Genomic DNA, 23372 nt, shown 5'->3' with positions numbered 1-23372 from the left:
TGAGATCCCAAAGCTAGCAAGTGACAGAGCTAGAATTTAACTTAAGTACACTGACAATTATATAAGCCCAGTGCAGGTGAATTTTACACTGTACATTCCAAGGGCCTTATGTGTTGAGTGGGCATTTGTGGCCTATGCTGAGCCACTAATCCAGGCCTCACAGTGGTTCTATGGGGAAAAAGAATTCTGTTATCCAGCAGCCAGCCGCCGCGGGCTATGGTACCTTCCCTTTGTTGGGAATGACCCCATAATCTGAACAAAATTACCAGATCAGCCTACACAGGTTTATTGACGCTCAAACGCTCAAAGGCTTATAACAATGATACATTATATTTGAGACCAGCTAGATATAATTTAATTTCTTCTCTGAAGATTCAGAAGGCACTTTAGAAGTTTGCAGGACCTCAGGACTCTCATTATAATGTGTAACCCTCGCCGAACAGGGGGCTCTGAAGCATGAATTTGCAGAGACCCAGCGAATGGCAAGGGCTGGCTACTCTTCCATTCTACAGCTGAGGACAGGAGGCTTAGTGAGGTCAAGTCACTTTGCTTACAGTGTCAGACAGCTCATGGTGGGGCTGAGTCCAACTCTATCTGACACCAAAACCCTGGTTCTTTCCATAAGCCCACCCTGCTTTGCAAAGGCAAAGCTAACAATGTCCTCTGTATCTAAACATGAGAAAACCCAATGAGCTAAGTTACATGAAGAGTTATTTTTAATAGCTAAATTCCATCAACATTATGGTAAAGGGGGGAAAAGAAATTAAGCTTTAATTTCATCTTCCAGGTCTTACAGGAAAAGACACAGGCTCTTTGTCATGTGTATTCTTTCCCTCGGTCTCAGCACTGTTAAAGAAGAAGCCTTCTCTCTGGGGTTTCTATGTACTGTAAACTTCATCAGAAAATCAGCAGTGCTGACATAAAAATGAAAATTACTTTCTTCTACTCTTGATTGAAAAGGGAGATAAGTGGACAGCCTTGGAAATTAAAGAGCAGCCTCCACAGAACACTGCCTGGTGGCAAACAGTGGGTGCTTGATACACAGTAACGTGATTCGAATATTAGAAGAGCTAATGCATCTCAGTCTACTTACCTACCAGGCACTGCCCTGAGTACTGCAGATGTAGCACTCATTTAGTTCCCATGGCAACCCTGGGGGGCAGCCCCTCCCATCCATTTAACAGCTGAGGAAACCAAGTCACAGAAAAACTGAATAAGTTGTCAAGGGTAATACAGTCTGTAAGGAGAGGTCATTTTAGCTGACAATTGAATTCACTGGAGAATGAGGGCTGGCAAGAAGGTTAAAAGGGATGAATGCTAATACTCATATTCCTCACCTTTTGGGATTCATATATATATGTATATAAATATGGGATACATCCCTGTGTATGTTATTATATATTTTATATTATATATATTTTTACTTTATATGTTATAATTACAAATATGAATATATCTGAATATATTCCAAGTTATAATAAAATACAATATACAAAATATAATATAGTATTATATAAAATAACAGGAAACTTTTATTACCCATAGAAAACTTGGAATCTCTGCAGAAACATGTAACTCTACACCAGTCTGGCAAACACACACCATCACTGCCTACTCAATATTTACAACAGGTGTTACTAATAATCTCTGCTCTCTTCTTCACCGAAGCCAAAGAAGAACTGGGAATCCTCTTTCACACAGCTCTTCAGGCAGCCACAGTCAACCAAGCAGAGCCACCTTGACAAATTCAAAATGATACGCCAGACTCACTCTAGTCAGCTGAGACTGAGGACTGCAGCCAAGGGTGGTCCTGCGGAGCCATCAGTTCTCAAGGGTCCCCCATGTGGTTTCCGGTCACCGCACCAGCCATGGTGGCGGAGCAACGGGCCCTGTCAACAAGGATGGGACAGGAGAGCTGGATCCAGGGCGAAGGTGACCCCAGGGATGACGAGCCCTTGCTTTTCCTCACCAATTCCAAGTGAAGACCCGGACCACCAAGATCCTCAGTGCAAAACACAGTTTAAAAACGTAGTGAAATTTACATTCTTAAATATCAGGCACTTTCCCTGGAGCAGCATGTGAAAATGAGCCAGCTTCTTCTCCAATTAGCTTAATTAGTTCAAGAGGTTCTTTATTTGGAGAGGCTATCAGGAAACGCAATATACAGAAACTCAAAAGAACACTCAGGACCTTTCCTTCAGGGATTTCCTCCTTTCACACTGAAAGAAAAAAAAAGAAGTGCAGCGGATACTTGCAAGGGAAGCTGAAACAATGAGGAAAGAGGACCTCAGGTGTAGAAGGAGTTTCAAGTCCAACCATAGAGGACGCAAAGCTCACACTTTTCAGCCAAAATGAGGCAGTATCTGGCTCTTCTAGCCAAAACCGGAGAGTATCACTGTTCAGTTAATAACAGCTGTCTTTACTCAGGACTTACTTTGTCCTGGGTGTGTTCTCATAGCTTAAACAACAATCCCACACGTTCATTGTCACTGTTGTGCTTACTCTGCAGATGAGGAAACTGAGGCTTAGAGAGGTTCAATAACATACTCAAGGGTCACAAAGCCGTTGTCTTGGATCAATTTCCCCAGAACAGACAAAGCTGACTGCAGAACTCAGGAAAAAGTGAGTTGTTATGAAGCATTTCCAGGAAAACAAAACAAAACAAAACCAGGCACTATCTGAATGGGGACATGGGACCCAGAGGTAAGGGGACGAAACAAGAGGGGGACATCAGGCAAGCATCCATCCCATGCAGGGGACCATGGCTCCGTCCCAGTGGGGAGCTCTGGAGAAAACTTTGGTCACACTTCAGAACGGTCACCATGGTAGTAAAGGAAGCCAGGTGTTTGTGTTCGTCATTGGTTAGCGGCTGCCCTGGGGTATGCAGATTCCCAGGTACTTCTGGGCTTTCTGAAGGAAATGGCAAAGGGGGTCCAGCAGCCTGAGGGTCTCTTTGCTGAGAGAACTCAAGTGCTGGCTGCTGGGAGCTATAGTGGCTGCTGCACTGTCCTGCCCAGACAACCCCCCCACTCCCCATCCCCCCTTTCAAGTTCAAAGGTCTCATTCCCCAGCTACAATCCTGCCCAGGAATTGCCCTTGGCCAGGGAAGAATCCTTGCCCAAGGTTATGCACCCCTCCCAGGGAACCTCCTGCTCTCAATTCCTGCTTCAGGGTCTGTTTCCTATGAAAACAAACTTGGGTCAGGAGGGAAGGCACCCTGGAAGCCAGTGTGGTCAAAACAGCAAAGGGCTCTGAAGGGATGACAGAGGGGATGCACTCCCAGCATTGGCCACCCTGGCTCAGGATCAAAGCAGCACCAATAACCCTAAAATGTTAAAAGGCAAGACATGACATATTGTTTCACTTTGTGAAACCAAATTGAATCAAGCTTTACACTCACGCAACTGGTTTCACGTATGTTCAAGCTTAGTCACTTTTCGAGAACCTGTCCCTAGGACAGCATGAAAATCTGGGAAAGCATGAAAGAATGATGTTCTCTGACGCACCTGGTCTCAGGCACGGACATTCCCCGGAGCGGGAACTGGAGGGATGCGTTATCTGCAGAGGTGATGGTGGTGCTGATGGTTCAGGGCAGAGAAGGACAGAAGGACAAGGGTTACAGGGGCCCACGATGAATAACTCTTCTTAAATTCTGCCCCTTCAATGTGCACCAGGGCCTGACCAAGCCAAGCTTTCTAACTGGTGCCCTGGTCCTACCTCTAACCTATCAAGGAAGAACAAGCCCTCCTGGGAAGAAACAGTAGCAAGTGGGACCCTTGGCTCGGTTACTGAAACTTCTCCAGCCATCTTCTAATGATACTTTGCCCTCTGACCCCTTTTACCCTCTCAATCTCCCCAACCCCCACCCCCATCGCCTGCTGCTTCCCCAGCCACAGCCTCTGATGCAACGGGGCAGGTCTCATCCCCACCCTGACTGCACCTCTATTCATTCAGCCCCAAGAAGTCTGTCTCTTTCCTCTTGGCCAGAAATGCTCTGCCATTTCTTGTCCATCTATTTAAATCCATCCCACCTCTCCAGCTTCAAAGCAAGCTCTTCGAGATCCATCTAAGATGGTGACTGTGGAACTGGAAACCACCCCTACACCTAATCCCCCACCTACAGAAGAAGAGAAAACAGAATCTCATCAGGAGGTTGCTAACCCAGAACGCTATATTAAACATCCTTTACAGAACAGATGGACACTCTGGAGTTTTTAAAATGATAAAAGCAAAACTTGGCAAGCAAACCTTCGGCTGATCTCTAAGTCTGATACTGTTGAAGACTTTTGGGCTCTGTACAACCATATCCAGTTGTCTAGCAGTTTAATGCCTGGCTGTGACTACGCACTTTTTAAGGATGGTATTGAGCCTATGTGGGAAGATGAGAAAAACAAACGAGGAGGACGATGGCTAATTACATTGAACAAACAGCAGAGACCAAGTGACCTCGATTGCTTTCGGCTAGAGACACTGCTGTGCCTTATTGGAGAATCTTTTGATGACTACAGTGATGATGTATGTGGAGCTGTTAATGTTAGAGCTAAAGGTGAAAAAATAGCAATGTGGACTACTGAATGTGAAAACTGAGAAGCTGTTACACATACAGGGAGGGTAGACAAGGAAAGGTTAGGACTTCCTCCAAGGACAGTGATTGGTTACCAGTCCCATGCAGACACAGCTACTCAGAGCGGCTCCAGCACTAAAAATAGGTTTGCTGTTTAAGAAGACACCTTCTGAGTATTCTCGTGTGAGAATGCGTCAAGCAGTCGAGATTTGGGAGCTGAACCAAAGCCTCTTCAAAAGCAGAGGGGACTGCATTTAAATTTGATTTCCATCTAAATGTTGCTAAGATATAAGAGAAGTTTCATTCGCCTTTGTCTTATACTTTTGTGTTCATATATATATATATATATTTTTTTTTTTTTTTTCTTAATTTTGGCTAGAGTGTCTACTATCCCAGTCAAAGAAGTATAGTACACATCGTCTCCAGAATCCATAAATGTGTTCCTGGCCCACTCTGTAATAGCTTAATAGAATTAAACATTACAGACACATTTGGCCCGTGCACAATACTCAAGAAAAGCATTTGCATTTCTATACCTCACAAGAGAACGATGCTGTTTATGTTCCATTGTACGCAGAAGCTTATTCTGCTCGTTTGAAAGAGTATGATGCGTGCGGTTTTCTAACAACTGTCTTTGTTTCTTTTTACAGCATTGTCTGTGCTGTACTCTTGCTGATGGCTGCTAGATTTTAATTTATTTGTTTCCCTACTTGATAACATCAGTGATTCTGGTTTCAGTTTTTCATTTGTTTTGCTTTTGTTTTTTTTTCCTCATGTAATACTGGTGAAGGATCCAGGAATATGACACAAAGGTGGAAAAAAGATTAATTTTGTGCATTCTTTGGTAGTTTTTTGTAACTACAAAGCTTTACTACAAATTTATGCATTTCATAGATCAGTGATCTATGTCTGTGTGATTTCCTAAATGTAGTTGTAGATTATAAAAAGTGTATCATCATAATTACCTTCCTAATTAGAATCAGTATGCCTGTTTTTGTATCTTTATGCTGTATTTTAACACTTTGTTATACTTAGGTTATTTTGCTTTGGTTAAAAAATGGGTCAAGTAAAAAAAAAAAAAAAAAAATGGGTCAAGTAGAAAAGTGGTCCCATTCATATTAAGACACTGTAGAAAACTGTAAATAGCATGTGTACAGTGAATTGCCTTTTGGACCAAAAAAAAAGCAAAAAAAAAAAAAAAAAAAGCAAGCCCTTCCTCCTCCAGGAAGCCTTTGCTGGCCGTTTCAGTGCACATAGACCCCTCCCTTGCCTGGTCACCAGCGCCACCCACAGCTGCGGAGTGCCTTTAGGCGAAAAGCAGCCACCTACTGTCATTGTGTACCAATGCTTCACCTCCCCAAAAGAGAATGTCAGCTAAGACCTTAACTAATGAAACTCCTTCTGAATCTTCCACAGCACGGAACATGGGGACACGGAGGAGAGTCTCAGAAAAAATAATAAATCCACGGATGGTTTATTATATGAAACTTAAGAGCCAACAGTGAAGCCTAGTTCCGGCACTCCTTCTTGGAAGAGCGCACAAGCTATGGGCTGAACTGTGTCTATTGTTTTTCATGCATGTTTACTCTTCAGTACTCATTGAAACGCACATCATCCTGAGAAAAAGAAGACCGGCTCCTTCTCCCATTCTCATCCCCTGCACCCTCTACCAAACCCTCCCCCGAGACGAGACACACGCCTCCCCCCCGAGCCGTGTCTCCATGTGCTGAGTGGTGGATCCACAGCTGTCGGACATCGCAAGCCATCAAGCATAAAGCAGGAGAGCATACGCTGTGGGCCTGGACGCAGCAGCCCCAGAGGGGTGGATGAGACAGGGTACAGGGTCTGGCCACACAGGGGATAATGGGTCCTGCCATGCTCAGAGACCACAACTACCTACATAGAAGGGGATGCTTTGACAGAGATGCCGGAAGGTTTACTGAGCACGCTCGATAGCGGGAGACTGATGTGAGAACACATTTTTCGCAACCTGGGCGATGCAGCAGAGTGAGCAGCAAAGAGGAATGTTGCCTTATGTATCAGTGCCAAGGCAGCTTCTAAAAGGCACAGAGACCTGGGTTCTAAACCTGGTTCTGAAATATCTAGCAGGGCACTTTCAACAAGCCACTTCATCTCTCTTCTCCAAGCTCCTGACCTATAAGAGGAGAATAAAAACAGAACGTGTCTCATAGGGTTATAATGATTACAGCATAAATGGCTGGCTGGGCACCAAGGATCACGCTGCCTCCCCACAGAGTACAGCCATGCTGGGAGCACGGCTCAGCCAGGGACCCTGCTTCCCCGGCCTCTCTGCACCGAGATGGGATCACGTGATCAAGTTCTAACCAATACACTGAGCAGAAGTGACTCCCAGCACCTCAAGGCCTGGCCCACCAGAGTCTGCAGGTAGCTCTCCACACTCACAAACACAACAAGCCTCTTGATGCAGAGGCTTCAGCCCAGCAAATGGCGTTAGGCTCCATACCTGCTGCCGTACCAGAAAGTGCAAGACACCTGGTCTTTCAATCTTTCTGGAGAGGAGAACGGTCCATCAAATTCAAATCCTGGACTTGAGAAAATGCAAGAAATAAACCACTATAGTAAGCCACTGAGACTCCAGGATTTGCCTGTGAGAGAAGTTAACCCTATGTTAGCCAAAACAAGAATTACACGCTGTATCTCAAGCATTATGCAATGCCTGACACAGAGAACACAAAAAATAGGGTTGCTCTTGTGTTTATTACCCTGAACTCTTTAGAGCACTTGATACCTCTAGGGTATTTCTATATCAGAGATGCAAATTCAATTTGTGTTGCCAAGCATTGAAGACAGTACAAAGTTAAAAGTTTTTAAATGCAGAGATTCCATTCTTCAGGGATTCATATGTGCAATTAGACCCATAATGTAAGTAATTACACTGCAAGGCAAATTTTATTAAATGCTTTGACAGAGGCTCAACGTGCAACGAGAAGATTCATTTTAGCTGAAGCGTTTGACATATTCCTGGAGGAGGGAAGTTATAAATGGGGCCGTGAACACCACTTATATTTCGCACATGGACACATGGGCCAGGGGATTGGGGAAGGGGTAAATCTAGACAATGGGAGGCACTGAAGGTCCCAGTAGAAGGTTCCAAAGCACTTTCTCTGTCCTCCTGTCTAAGGCAGGCATGGCAGAAGGGGACTAGCTGTGTCAGGGGGTGTAGAAGGTGCTTTGGGGATACAGTGAGAATTAGGGCTGCAAATGCCAACTGGGACCAGCTTGAGAGGGGCCTCCAATGCCAGGCTCAGGAGTCCAGACCTTCCTTTATTAGTCATGAAGTACATGAGTCAGGACTCGTACTGGAAATGGCAGAAACCTAACTGGCACTCTCATATGCAAACAAAGGGAGTCAGAGGTCCTGCTCGTAATCAAACTAATACTTACAGCTGGTCCTCAGGAACAAATGGAACCAGGGACCAGAACACCACAAAAAATCACAGGTAGCACCTCTGTTCACTCTTACAATCCTGTTTTAAATTACTTGTACTGTTCTTCCACTATCTGAAATCATGTACTGACTTGTCTGACCTCCTAGGATATGAGTCCCAAGGACACAGGGCAGTCTGTTTTGTTTACCACAAATGACAGCCTCTAGCATGGTCTCCTGCATGGCCAGCACTCAGCAGGCACCCAGGGAGTATTTGTTGAAAGAACAATGCGAATGGGTCAGAGATTTTAAGATATCCTGGTTTAGGCAAACTTGAGTATTCTCCTTGACTGCTCCAATTCCCCATATCAATCTGTACATTTGCAGTAATATTTGAATGGCTCCATTTCTCTGTTATTCATGTCCCCATAAATCAGCAATAGGAGTGAACTTCCGGTCCTGCAAGGCTGAAGGTCGCAAGCTGGACTCCCGTGGAATCACTGGATGAACTGTCCCGTGGTACGGCAAGGAGGTAGACCAGCTGACCAGCACTGAGATGTTCTAACATTCTAGTAGGCTTTTTTGAAATGCCTTCAGTCTCTACCTCAGAAACTCATACCTTGAACCAAACTCTATGCCGGAAGGCCCTGAGGGGATTAAGAGGGCTTTATGTCACAATAAAGGGGCACAAGTCACATTTTTTAGACCTCATCCCTGTTCTCTTGCAAATGAAGTCACTGCAAAAGTTTTCTAAGGAGCCTAAGCACAACCAAGACACATTTAATCTCCTCTTTGACTTCAGCCAGGTGCTAAAACTCTCTCATCCTCTCTCTTTTCTGAGGTCCTGCCATGTCCTTCAGTTTTGCCAAGGCAGAGATGGTTTGAACATACTGGAGAGTTCCATATCTGTTCTCCTTGGTATCACCTGACAAGAGATGATCACAGCCCTACTTTGAGCCTTTCTGTTCTGTGATAGCCTTTCCTATTTTTACTACCATTTGACTAAAAACAGCCAAAGTTATTTCAGGATCAAACTAAGAATCATCACACCATGTTCTGGGTGAGTTGACTTTTTTTTAGCCGCTCCACCCCCATGTATCTTTGACCTGTAAGATTCCTGCCTTGATCTGCTCAATCCTTTGTGTATTACTCCAAGAATAAGCAAGGTACCATGGTGTTCTTTTGTATTTTATTTCCATCTTTATAGTTTGAGATACATTTTTGTTAGAACAGCTAAGTCCCACCAGAAGTCATACAGCAACACAGGTGTGGCAGCATATTACATACCAATAGGTCATGCTTTTGGCCATTTTAAGGACACCTATTTGACTAAAACCAGGAAATGAAAAGAGTTACGTTACAGAAAAGAACACTCCCCAATTTTCTCAGTAGACAGCATGGCTTTCTTGGGCAAGCAGAGAACGCTACCTGTAAACTATTTTCATTTTGATACAGTCTTTTACTCTAATCACAAACCCTTTCAGATGAACCCAGAAATACCTTTCACCATGCACTAAGGTGAGATAATGGGGAGACCATTAGTGTTAGAAGAAAATTACTGTGGTTCACCTCACTATTTCTGCTGCCAGGTCTAAGTCCTGTCATTATTAGGGAGATGAGTTTGTGCTAGTCCATTTCTAAATCTCACCTGGTTCCACGTGAGACCAGTGATTTCTATTTACCAGCAGATAATTAGGACATAATTTCCATCTGTGGCTATCACCACCATGAACCTCAAATTTACCATTTATCCAAAATCTGTCTTGAACAGCAATAAGGTACAGAGATTTATGCTAGGTATGGGCGGGGAGATGGCAGAAATGAATTTTCTGTCCTTCAGGAACTGAAGGTCTAACAGGAGGAAGAGAAAAAAGGCATCAGTATGCTAAGACAAAAATAAGTGTCCTTAGAGGCAAGAAGAGGGTGTGGCACAGAAAAAAGCAAGGGCTGTGGGCACAGACTGAGTTTGACCCTCAGCCTCAATGTATCAGTCAGCTACTACTGCAATAATAATGTGTAACAAGCATCCGTGAAAGTTTAATAGCTTATAACAACAAACATTTTTCTCATTCTGCAGGATACCTGAGCTTCAACTGATCTAGAATGGGCTCCTCCTACACTCCTCTGGATTGTGAGTTGGATTCAGATCTCCTCCACCTTCTTGGACCAGTGACTGCCTAAGACGTTCTTCTCATTGAAAAAGAAAGGCAAATGATGCCTGATTTTGGCCACATGAACCTTATATACTTTACTGATAATGTAGTGAAGTTTTCTTTATAGGAAAAACCATTTATGGAGAATGCAATTTTGTAAATGTAAGAATAATATGCATTCCTATTTTCATTTTTAATATGCATATTTTTATTAAAAATGCTTTTAATGCATATTAAAAGCAAATAATAATGCTTTTTAATATGCATTTTCATTAATAATATGCATGCGAAAGCAAATAATATGCTTCCCAGTCCCCTCCCCTTTCCTTTCTCCCTTTTCCCAGTCCCCTCCCCTTTCCTTTCTCCCTTCTGCTACAATCATGGTGACAATGGCACAGTACTTTCAAAACTTTTGTTACTATTGTTAAGTTGATGACCTTGCAAGGATACACTTTGTTTCTCACAGATCCTTAACAAGTTTCGGGGATAGAAACTGTTCTGGAGCCTACTTTGAGGTGGGATAGAGACAGTAAAACCAGTCGGAGCAAAATACGTCACAAACTTTGAGATGTTGGAGTCTGGAGTTTAGTGAGAAGAAAGGTCTTAAGGGGAAGAATTGACTAAGAATATGGTGGTGAGCTGGGGCATTAGAGGGGCACAGGGTTAGAAAAAAATTCACTATGGTGAGGAATGGTTATGTTTTCTTGGGAGTAATGACTGACATTAAATTTTAAGTTGTCTCTGCCATACTGTGCTGAGTTATTTTTGCCCTCAAATACTGCATGCTCACGGTAGAGTCTGCACCATACAAAAACCTTCTTTAATTGAACTTGGAGGCAATGAGAGAACAGACATTATGAGCAGCACAGACCAAGTAGTTATAGAAGAAGACAGGGGCTGCAAGGTGCAGGAGAGAGCATAGAGGTGGAAGATTCAGCATCTGGAAGAAATCATACTGAGAGGTAAAATAGGACAAATAAAAGCCTCTCGAGAATTCTTAGATTCTAGGCTGTCTCCAAATTTTCCAACAATTCTTCGTTTCCCTTTGATTCCTATCGGAAACCACTCTTCCCCGAGCTGGTAGGGCTGCAAATGCATGGTCCTTCCTTCCCCATTTCGTGAGGAGAAGATGGATCCACGACACAAATGCTCACTCAGTACAGATCCTTCTACCCTCCTGAGCACAGAAACTGGTCCAGGTTGGGCACCCAGCTCAATGAGAGTCCTATGGAATTGGGATGTGGGTTACAACAGATGCTGGGAGAAAGACAATCTGTTTCCTTCAGCAGTTATAAAAACTAAGGACCATGTAAGCCCAGATCTGCTGTTGGCTATCTTTTACACCTTAAAGAAAGCCTCCCTAAGAATAAAGCCAATACAGAAGAAAGCAGAGGCAAGAGGTTGAGAATGAGAGTCCTGGTGACATCCTTGAGCCCATGAATATAGCCATAACTGAGGCCCCATCCACACCTGGGGTCTCCAGACCCAGACTCCAGGAAGGATCCTATCACAACCAGAAGCGTTCCTGCCCCGTACCCCCAGTTTATGTGCATGCCAATTTACCCAGTCTACTCTCTACAGTAGGAGTCAGCAAACTTTTTCTGTAAATGGCCAAATAGTAAATGTTTCAGGCTCTGTGGGCTGTCAAGTCTTTGCTGCAACTACTCGACTCTGCTGTTGGAGCAGAGAAATAGCCATGGACAGTATGTGAGTGAATGAGCAGAGCTGAGTTCCAGCAAAACTCTATTTACAGAAACAGGTCGGCAGGACAGATTTTGCTCTCAGCTTGTAGCTTGCTGACCCCGGCTCTACAGAAACCTTGGATGGTCAGTTTCAGAAATGGCCACTGAATTTGTGCTTCAGAAAATTCCTCAGGGAGAAAACTTTACAGGGATGGCTCTAAAAGTCACTGCCATGGTGAAAAGAAACCTCAAGTGTTCATAAAACTTAGCTGCTGGGCTTCCCTGGTGGCGCGGTGGTTAAGAGTCCGCCTGCCGATGCAGGGGACGCGGGTTCGTGCCCCGGTCCGGGAAGGTCCCACATGCCGCGGAGCGGCTGGGCCCGTGAGCCATGGCCGCTGAGCCTGCGCGTCCGGAGCCTGTGCTCCGCAACGGGAGAGACCACAGCAGTGAGAGGCCCGCGTACCGCAAAAAAAAAAAAAAAAGCTTAGCTGCTAACGCTGAACTTTCTAAGGCCAAACCCAGTGAAACTGAAAATTAGTTGACTGTCTAATCAGTACTGACCAAATCAGTGAAGACCAAAGCTGCTTCAGTCTTATTTGTGTATTATATTTTTGATGATGACTTGTACCATCCTGGGATACTCACCAAGCTTTACTTAACCTTTTCCTGAGAGACTTAATGAAAGCTTCCTTTCCAGCTCATTCATTATTTCACTTCCAAGTATTTTTATTCTCTAGGAGAGTTTTTCTTCTTGAAATAGGTCTTAGAACTTGTGCCCCACTGATGTAAGTGGACAAAACATCTATCTAGGTTCTTTTTTGTGAAATGCAATGAGAATGGCCCCCAGCAACATGTATGAATCAATTCAAAGACACCTTCGAGCATCAGTCACGACCAGCGAAAAATCAGATGTGCAGATGTCAACCAGCCACAACTGCAGAAGATAACGACACAAGGCTTCACCTTGCCACCATCTAGCCATGCTGTCTACTGTTTCCATGAGTTCCAGAAGCTTCTGTTTGGGTCACATACCACTGGACTGAATCCAACCAAGTCCTAGAAATCTCTGAGATGGCAGCCACCTCTCCGGGGACCTCAGAATCCTGGCAGCTGAAGACTGGATCTGACGAGGCTCTGGTTCTGGAAATCATTATCTTGTTCAGCCAGTCTCCCTGACTCATTTATGTTAAGCCTTTTCTGAACTCAGGGTCCGAGACACACATATTCCCTCTAGACCAGGAAAATCTTACCTGCTATCTCTTAGAAGCCCAGAGGCTGGTAGAAAGAACTTAAGTCTCTGGAAAATGGGAAATATCAACTGTATTCACTGCCCCTAGGGGGCAGGATCTCCAAGATTTAAACTGACTCCCTTCCCAAAGCTCAGGAGCAAATCTGTCTCCCTCCAGCCAATCAGATCAGGCCTCTGCTTGGTGTCCCAGCAGGATCCCGGGATCTGTGTGCTTCAAATCTCCTTTACGTCTTTGTTAATATAACCTCAGTGCTTAGCACTATGCCTGGCACACAGTATGGACTCAGAAAGTGTTAGTTGATTGCATAGGAAAATAAATGAATGTGCTGAGACCTTGCACGTGCCCTGGAAATGATAGGTGACTGTGGAAGAAGAGAATACTGTCCAGCAAATATTCATTCCCTACTCCCCTCCCACACAAGAAATGTAGGTACTTGCTTGACTGATACCAGGTTTGGCAACATGATTCACTTTTTCTCATGATCGCAGATAATGCTTCCCCATACCTTGAACTTGGGTCTAGGCATGTAACTTTCTTCATCCAACAGGATGCAGGCAAACTTGATGCAATAAAGACTGTGAAACCTAGCTTACCTTCTTATACTTCTGTCATCGTCATGAGAAGAACTCCCACTCTCCCCGAGGTAGCTGCTACTCTTTCAGTCTGGGATCTGGTATGAACACATACGGAACAACCCTGGTAAGGAACCACGCCCAGATGGATCTGTACCTTGAAGCACAGTCTCCCAGGAGCCCAGCCTAGAAGAGTCAACCATCAGGCAACCCACTGACAGGTAAGCAAGAATAAATGACTGTGGACAAAGAATGCCAACTACCGTATCAGTAAACAAAGGATGCTGTAGCCACCAGGCCATAAGCCACTGCAGCCACACCCGCGCGTAGGTGCACCCTAAGGGCCTCAGGATGGAAAAGAACAGGATACTGGGCCAAGAGAGTTAAGCCGCATATCAAAGGAATGATATCAATAGGCCCAGACTCTTGTGTCTTCCCAACCAGAAAAGTGCTACATTCATTAACCTGAGATGCCTGGTTTTTTTTAATTAACAGTAATCTTTTGATGTTCCTACTATCTGTTTTGTTTGCTTGTTTTTTTAACTCCTATATATCCTGGCTCCTCCCTGACTTCTTCTGAGCTGTCTCTCAGAGCTACCCGAGAGGCTGTCTTCTGGGCTTATGTCCTTAGTACGTCCACCGAATAAAACATAATTCTCAACTGCTAGGTTGTGTATTTTTTAAGTCAACAGGATTGTTACTTTAAGCCACTGAGTTTGGAGTGTTTTGTTATGCAGCATTATTGTAGTACTAAGTAACAGATACACCCACTACCACCAGCAAGAAGAACAGCACTATCGTGACTCTATCATCACTATCATCACAAGAAAGACCCCAAGAACGTGACATTGCCCGTCTGCAGCAGCTGTGCTTATGCCGGGAAGACAAAGGGCACCCTGGCAGCCCTGGTGCCTAAAGGAGACACTAGAGAAGAGGAAGACCCAAAGACATGGCTTATTTAGCCCACAAGGGTTTGGAGGACCTGCCCTGAAGGTAAAAGCTATCCAGTGGAGAAAAGCCTCTCTCAGCTGAAAGGAAACACACCTCATATTTTCTTTGCACTTTCACATGTAAGTTCCTTTTCTAAAGGTCCTCACAGATTTGTGTGGGCGCGACCAGTTTAACAATAGCTGCCCCATGGATTGCCGTCATTTATCAGGGTCCTTGACTTTCAGCATTTCTGACTATTCAATGTAAGCCCAAACTCCCCATCCTTCCAATAAGCATTGGTTTTCAGGCTCATATAGATTCTTGCAGATCTATCTGTTGCCTTTCCCTGAGAAGTTTCTGAAAATGAAAAGAGCAGAGAAAAGAAAATGGCTTTTTGTTTGAATTTCCTTAAAGAGTCGTTTGGCGAAGCATCATCAGCTCTTGCACGCAGGCAAAATTCAGTTAAGTGATCTCTGACTGTTCTGCAAAATTGGAATCTGAAGCCTTGTAGCAAATTGTCTCTAATGCATCATGGAATGTGAGAGGCATATAGAGGCAGGATTGCCTTTCTGACAACTCAGTGAAGGAAACAACTGCTGGAGCTCTAAGCTAGGGCTCTGCTGTCTGCCATCTTGATACGAACATCACCCCAACTTGGGATAGATGCTGTAGACAGGATTCAGGGAGTTGGGGCAAGGATGGCTGGAGGACACAGGAGCCTAGGAAACAACCTAAGCATTACACAGACTCACCCAAGACTGTGTGACAAAAGGTGCTCTGATCGGCTCACTCTTTGCCTCTTCGTACATCTGCCTCTTTCTCCAGCTTCCTAAGAGGTGTCCAAGTATGCCAAGGACACCAAATGTGCACCCAAGAATATCGACTAGTACATGCTGGCTCACCCTGGATGCATCACAAAAATAAAGGTATATGTCTCCTAGCATCTTTCCACCTATTGATATTTTCCTCCTTTCATTTGGTTCCCTCTCCCCAGGGAATCTCATCCACTCCATAGCTGATGCCTATAAAAATAACTTTTAATTCCAGCCTGACCTCTCTGTTGAGCAAAACCCATATGCCAAGTATCTGAACTGGGCTATTTCACAAGCATTCAGACTCAGCATGGCACAAGTAGAACTCATTAATTTCCCCCAGATACTTTTCTTCTCCTGCCTTCCCCTTATCAGGTAAAGGCATCAAACCAAGTTAAGGAACCAGAATCACTCTTTACTCTTTTCCTCTCTCCACCCTCAAGGGCAATACAATGCCAAGAGCTCTAATTTCTATTCTGCTAAGCTACATCTTCCATTCTTTCCAGCGAATTTCCCAACCATTCAATCACCTAATATGTCTTGGGTCCCTATTTTGTGCCAGGCTTTTTCCTAGGTGATTTGAGATACAGTAGTGAGCAAATAGACCAAGAACCCTACCCTTGTGGTGCTACCTTTGACTACAGAAAGAGACAATAAACAACAAAAGAAAATTAAGTAACATTCTATATAATCGGGATGAGTGCTATGAAAAACACAGTAAATGGACAGTAAGTGGGGAAATGGATGGGCTGCACTGAGTAAAGCCCGATTTCACTGTTAGATATGGGGGGCGGGGGAGACCTCCCTGAGAAGATGAATTCTGAGCAAGGATTTGAAAGAACAAAGACTTAAGGAGGGAGACATTATTGCAATAATGCAAGCAAAATATTATGGGGGCTTAGACCAGGATCGTAGCAGTAGAGATGGCAAGGAAGGTAAAGGTGATGGGATTTTATGATTGGCTAAATGGGGCTACGAAACAGAAAAATCAAGGGCAACTCCTAGGTTTTTTCTTGTGCGACTGAAAGGATGGAGCACCCATCGATGGAGATGGGGAAGGCTAGAGATGGAGCAGGCTTGGAGAAGGGAAGATCAGTAGTTCTGTCTTGGACATGCAGAGTTTGAGATGTTTATTAGATATCTGAGCAAAGACATTAAATAGGCAGTTGGATAAAAGGTCAGAATTCAGGAGAGAGGTTCAGAGTAGAGACACAACCTTAGCCCAGGTCCACATCATTGCTCACCTGCATTGTTGCAATGATCTCACAGCTGGGGTCCCTGCCTCTAATTTTCTTACAGTTGCCCTCCACATTCCTATCAGAGAGGTGTTTCTAAAACTGGAATCTCACCTGCTTAAAAACCTCTGATTTCCCATTAAATACCAAATCCAACGCCACTCCACAGCATGGCACTCAAATCTACACTTCAAACTCTCCCTTATTGGCCCCAACCATATGGAGATGCTGCACTGGCTCCTGGACTAATGGATACTCCTGGATGTCAGGCACCTCTGAGCATTTGTCCATGTTCTCTCGATCTGGAATAGCACCTTCCCTGTATCCCTGGCAAACCCACTCATCCTTAATTTCCTAATTCAAATGCCAACTCCTTGCTAGACCTTGCTCTGCACCTTCCACGGGGATTAACTGCTCTTCCTTCCATCTTGCCATTGCAACTTATACGCTCTTCTAGGGTAATACTTACCATATGGCGATGCAGGTTTCTGTCTTTGGCTAAGCCACAGACTAGATGCCGCTTTATTCACCTAAGTCAGTGGCCAGCTCACTGCCCAGCAGAAGTGTACAGAATAGCCATGAGCCAAAATAAATCCAGCTGCTTTGTCAGTGCACCCATCATATTGGCACAGTCTGGGAGTGTGGAGATATAGGAGAGGGAGGGGGGAGTCATGTTCTCCATCATGTGGGCAACCAGGAGCTGTCAATCAGAGCAACAAGGAGGCCCCCTGCAGGCGGCTGCCCGTCCCTGGAGCCCACAGCACTTAGAAGCTCCTCTTCACTCCCTCCTATGGGGGTCCTGGCAGAGGAGAGTGATGGAGGTAATGGGCTTGGGTTTTAACAGCAGGGGTTTTGTTTAGGCGTGAAGGATGTGCTCATTAAAACAAGAAATGAGATGGAATTTGCAGAGAAATATTAAGGGAAATAGAAAAATGTTCTCTAAATTCATGGTGTGCCAGGGACTTCGGTGGGCACGTCAGGTCCTTGCCGTTTGCTTCCCTCATATTTACAAAGTGTCCATGGGCCTGATCGTGCTGTTTATTAAGAGACATGCCTTCTACCCCTACACACACCCTTCTCCTGCCTTCCCTCCGCCAACTCCAGTGATCCTCCAACATTTACAACAACTGGCCTCCAGGTTCTAGTTCAGCCCCTGTCTTCAAAGGTCTTTTGAAAACTGAGCACGTTTTAAATTAAAATAAAATTCTTTTCTACTTGAGCAGAAGAAGAGATAAGAGAAACCTCGCACCTCATCCCAATTATTGCAGAACTCCCACCTCACACTAGAGAAATAACCAGCCACTAAGCAAGCTGTGGGCTCTGCCTTGGGACTCAGGGCCATTTCCTGCATATTATCAACATCCAAGGCCACAGGGAGGCTCTGAGTCTTGAAGATCATAAATGAGGCTTTTTGGGAGAAAACCACAATCAGAGTGGCTTAGATGTAAATTTATTCTTCAGTACTTTTTAGGGCTTAAGTGCTTCTTAGGAAAATAGAGCAATAGAGATGCCGAAACGCGACTCTGATGCCAAAATACATTAAAAACCTAAGATTCAAAGAGGTCAGAGGGACTTCCCTGGTGCCGCAGTGGTTAAGAATACGCCTGCCAATGCAGGGGACACGAGTTCGAGCCCTGGTCCAGGAAGATCCCACATGCTGTGGAGCAACGAAGCCCATGCACCACAACTACTGAGCCTGCGCTCCAGAGCCCACACGCCACAACTACTGAGCCCGCACTCCGCAACAAGAGAAGCCACCACAGTGAGAAGCCCGCGCACCGCAACGAAGAGTAGCCCCTGCTCACCGCAACTAGAGAAAAGCCCGCGCGCAGCAACGAAGACCCAACACAGCCAAAAATAAATAAATAATTTAAAAAAAAAAAAAAAGGCCAAAGAGAGGCCACCCCATGAGGCCAGGGACTTTTATTTGTTTTGTTCACTGTTCCATCCCCAGCCTCCAGAACAGCACCTGGCACAGGGTAAGCTCGCCATAAAGCTTGGTTCAAGAAACAATAAATCACAGGACTTAAAATCAAAAAACTCTTTCAAAAAATGTGAGTGAAAAAAAGAACAATGTATGAACGAGTAAAACGATAAGGTGTCCTTCCAGTGTCTAGAAGTGTTCTGTCTAATGTGTGTTCAGATAGAGATACGTCAACTGTCATCCTTCTCTCCCCTCCCTCCATCTCCTTTCTCCTCCCCCTCTTCCTCCTTTCCTCCTCCTCTTTATTCTTCTTCCATCATGTCTCTTTTTTTCTTCTTTAATTTATTTATTTCATTTTATTTATTTTATTTTTTGGCTTCGTTGGGTCTTCGTTGCTGCGCGAGCTTTCTCTAGTTGCAGGGACGGGGTCTACTCTTTGTTGCGGTGCACGGGCTTCTCAATGCAGTGGCTTCTGTTGTGGAGCATGGACTCCATGCGTGCGGGCTTCAGCAGTTGTGGCTCACGGGTTCAGTAGCTGTGGCTCGCTGGCTTAGTTGCTCCACAGCATGTGGGATCTTCCTGGACCAGGGCTTGAACCCATGTCCCTTGCATTGACAGGCAGATTCTTAACCACTGCGCCACCAGGGAAGCCCCCGTCACGTCTTTATGGACACACTCACTCTCCACAGGCAGCCTGCCACTAAGGTTTATGGTTTGAATCTCTGTGCTGAGTTCTCTTGTCACAATCTGTTCATCTCTCTTCTGCCATAGTCTCCCAGCATTCTCCTGCCTCAAGTCTCTCGTGGGCTTATCCTTTCTCCACCTTGCTGCCCAAGGGACACATCTACATCACCAGACCTTCTCTCTCCTCCTTACAGACCATGATGCCTCCTCCCTGCCTAAAGCGCAATGTGTAGGCACGCTCAGGCGGCACCCAAGACTCCACCAGCTCTACCTTCAGCTAATACTGAGCACACCTTGCCTTGTATGTCAGCCATCACATGTCCTTCTTCCATTGTCTAGTTGGCAAGCTCCTACCCATCTTTCAAGGCCCAAATGTCTCAAGGACTTAGTGATAAGTGAAAAGATTTTTAAAAACTAAGTCTCTGAACCTTTATAACATCCAACATGCCTAGGAACAGAAGGCTGTTGGGTACATTTTCCCAAAAGCCTAAAGGAATTCTTGGATAAAATGTTTAAGACCAAAATAATCCGTACGCTTTCAGTCGCTGGCAGGGGTGGGTCCCACATTTCTGTAGGTAGCTGACGTGTTATGTGGCCAGCTTCTTTTAGTAATAAGTACCTAACTAAGTAGAGGGGCTGTGGATGTCATTGCTGTTCATCTATTTAGGCATCTCATTTGTCTTTGATTGTGTGATTTCTTTTTTTTAAAATAAATTTATTTATTTATTTTTGGCTGTGCTGGGTCTTCGTTTCTGGGCGAGGGCTTTCTCTACTTGCGGCAAGCAGGGGTCACTCTTCATCATGGTGCGCGTGTCTCTCACTGTCGCGGCCTCTCTTGTTGCGGAGCACAAGCTCCAGATGTGCAGGCTCAGTAGTTGTGGCTCACGGGCCTAGTTGCTCCGCGGCATGTGGGATCTTCCCAGACCAGGGCTCGAACCCGTGTCCCCTGCATTGGCAGGCAGATTCTCAACCACTGCACCACCAGGGAAGCCCTGATTGTGTGATTTCTTAATTCCTTCATTTCCTGCAAGGATTAAGACTCCCAATTATTGCCCTCTTTATCATTAAAATAATACACTGTATCTCTCCAGCAGTGAGGGTTAGATTAATTTAAGATCATATCATAGGATGAGCAGTTCAGAATTCATGTCACTCAATTTGTTTACTCCTCCAAAATTAAAGACAGGACCTTTTGGGAAGATGATAAAGTTTTCTGTGATATGTCTCTTTCCATCTCAGAGGCCACATGCCAAAGGCGATGGCCAGGTTTGGAGACAGTCCAAATTCAAGTTCTTTTCTCAATCATGGACATCTCAATCATGGACAGTGTGGAAGGTCAATAAAGAACTTCAAAGGTATACAAAGCTACTGAAGGGCTCAGTAAAAGTAAGGAAAAATTAAAACTTTCTGAAAAGCCTTCTTTTTAAATACAGTCAAAATATAACTTGGGTGGGGTAGAAGTCATACCCCTTCTTAATGTGAATTTCAAGTCTCCTAAGGTAATAATTGGTAATATTAAATATGTGATGCAAAATCATTTTTTAATTGCTTCTAGGTTTCAAAGAATTTGAAATCAGTTAAAAGAGATGTTAGATGGAGGGGGTAAATCATGACTAGAAAAATACTGTGATAGGGAAAAATAAAAGTCGTAATTTCTCTTCAGTAGAGTCAGCTTCTAGAAGGAGGACGATGCAGAGAGTGATTCTCTCTCCCATATGAATAAAATAAAAATGCAAGCATGCCTGGGACTCTGAGGTCTGTCCAGAGAAGGACAGATGGGGGCCCCAGCAAGGTTCTTACCGCACAACAACTCACTGGAGGACCCTCCTGACCCTAGTGAAAGCCACAGAAGAACTCACAGATGTTCTTGTTTCGGATACAAAACAAAAACTGTGGTAAGGCCACTCTGGCTTGACGCAAACCTTGGAGATGCAGCAGGGATTGACATCATTCTTTATTCAAAAGAGATTTACTGAGACCCTGGCTAGGCACTGGAGATATAAAAACACGTAAGAGCTAGCCTCCATCTCTACTGATCTCAGGGTCTAGTTGGCATGATACTGAACTTAGAAGGTTACAAATACTAAAATCTCTGCCGCTGAGGAAAGGTGATAGCTCGAAAGAGTATATTCCAATATAAAATAATTTTACATTTGTAAGATGCAAAAATCATTCTTGTTTCTCATACTCAAAATGGAAGGAAATTATGAATGAGGCTACACGGAAAGCTGTCCTAATCCTCTGGTTAGGAGCAATGGGAGAAGTTATTCTAGGAAGAGAAATCACAGGAGGCTTCTCGGAGGATGTGACATCAAAAGTGAAAATTGAGAGATAAAAAAGCATCAGTCGTGTGAATGTGATAAGATTACCATAGAATTTCTAAATATTTACTTAGGTCAAGTCGGGCAAACCTCAGGAAGCCTCTGAATGTTTTATTTGACATCCGTTACCTTCATTTTCAGCTTCCTTTTGTTCCCTTGTCCCTCCTTAGATTGAGGTGACCCTCTAATCAGAGGAGTAACTGTCCTGATAAATGCTGGAGACTCGATGGGTTAATCAACCAGGAGTTTCTGCAAATCTTAACACTACCAGCAAGACACAGAAAAGTGAATACAAATAGTATGCATACGTGTGTGTTTAAAACAAGGAGGGTATATACAAACATGCCTATGTATGCATATAACATCTGAAAAAATATCCAAAGACACTGACATCCATGATTCATTCTGTAGAGGAAACTGGAGCTCTTAGGATCTGTACAGAGAGAGGAGACTTTTTCACCAGCTACCCATATGTAATGTGTGGTTATTGTTGTTTGTTTGATAACCATGTAAAGTCAGCCCTCTGTATCCAAGGGTTCCATATCCAAGGGGTGTACATCTGAGAATTCAACCAACCACAGACTGAAAATATTTGGGGGAAAAAATTCCAGAAACTTCCACAAAGTAAAACTTGAATTTGCCTCACCCAAGCAACTACTGACACAGCATCTACATCGTATTTATGACTATTCACATAACATTTACATTGTATTAGATATTATAAGTAATCTAGAGAGAATTTAAAGTGCACAGGAGGATATGTGTAGGTTATATGCAAATATTATGCCATTTCATATTGGGGCTTGAGCATCTGTGGATTCTGGTATCCATGAGGGTCTTAGGACCAATCCCCCTAGGACACGGAAGTACGACCGTACATGTATTATTTTTCAATTTTACATATAAAAAGAAAACAAGCTAACTGAAAAGACAGTTGCTAGAATCTCAAAGGAATGAACAACAAAGGCTGAAGTGAAGACACAGAGGCACAGGGTGGGAAAATTATTTGAGGGGCTGGAGGGCCTGAAGTGAGACTTGCTTACACCCTGGGTCTATTACAAATAGCCTCACCTAGGGCTGGCAAGGTGCCTTTATTATGCTATGTTTTGGTTCACAGATATGTAAGATGCTATCTTAGCTCAGGATGCCGTGACAAAACAAAACAAAACGGGTGACTTCAACAACAGAAATTTATTTTCTTGCAGTTCTAGAAGCTGGAAGTCCAAGATAAAGGAGCCAGCATGGTCAGTTCCATGGGAGAGCTCCCTTCCCAGCTGGCAGTCCCTTCCTAGCACTGTGTCCTTACATGATGGGCAGAGAAAGCAAGCTTTCTGATATCTCTTCTTATAAGGACACGAATCCTATCTGATCAGGGCCCCACCCTCATCACCTCATCTAACCTTGATTACATCTCAAAGGCCCCACCTCCAAAGAACATCATTTGTGGGTTAGGGCTTCAACATACGAATTTTAGGGAGACACAATTCAGTCCAGAGCTGATGCATATATGTTAAGATGCATCTTAAGATACTGAGATGAATATCTGATCCCATGAGGCACATTCACCTGTAGATGTGGATCTAGTTGAAAGGGCTAACTCTTAAAGAACACTCCACATGGTTCTGTGTCAAACCTTTAATCAGGAATGAGTATAGATGGTGTGTTGAGTATGGAACCTGGCAGGAGCAAATGCTGTGGCCCTCTGAACCTGGGAAGACACAGAGTAGAAGGCAAGAGGGCTCATTAACAAAGTACAAAGAGAGTAATCAATAATCAAGTCTTACTGCTGCTGCTCTCGTTTCCCCTTGTATCAAAGGGTAGAAAACTACCCGATAA

At 44.2% G+C, this 23372-nt stretch overlaps 1 pseudogene; it reads left to right on the top strand.

The window, feature by feature from the left end:
* The first annotated feature begins 4071 nt into the window (after positions 1-4071).
* LOC113613300 (eukaryotic translation initiation factor 4E pseudogene) lies at positions 4072-4722 on the top strand (annotated as a pseudogene).
* Positions 4723-23372: the final 18650 nt, after the last annotated feature.

Source organism: Aethalodelphis obliquidens, unplaced genomic scaffold (assembly GCF_003676395.1).
Source record: "Aethalodelphis obliquidens isolate GAN/ISIS:26980383/991018 unplaced genomic scaffold, ASM367639v1 scaffold86, whole genome shotgun sequence".
NCBI lineage: Eukaryota > Metazoa > Chordata > Mammalia > Artiodactyla > Delphinidae > Aethalodelphis > Aethalodelphis obliquidens.
This window is presented reverse-complemented; position numbering and strand designations above follow the sequence as displayed.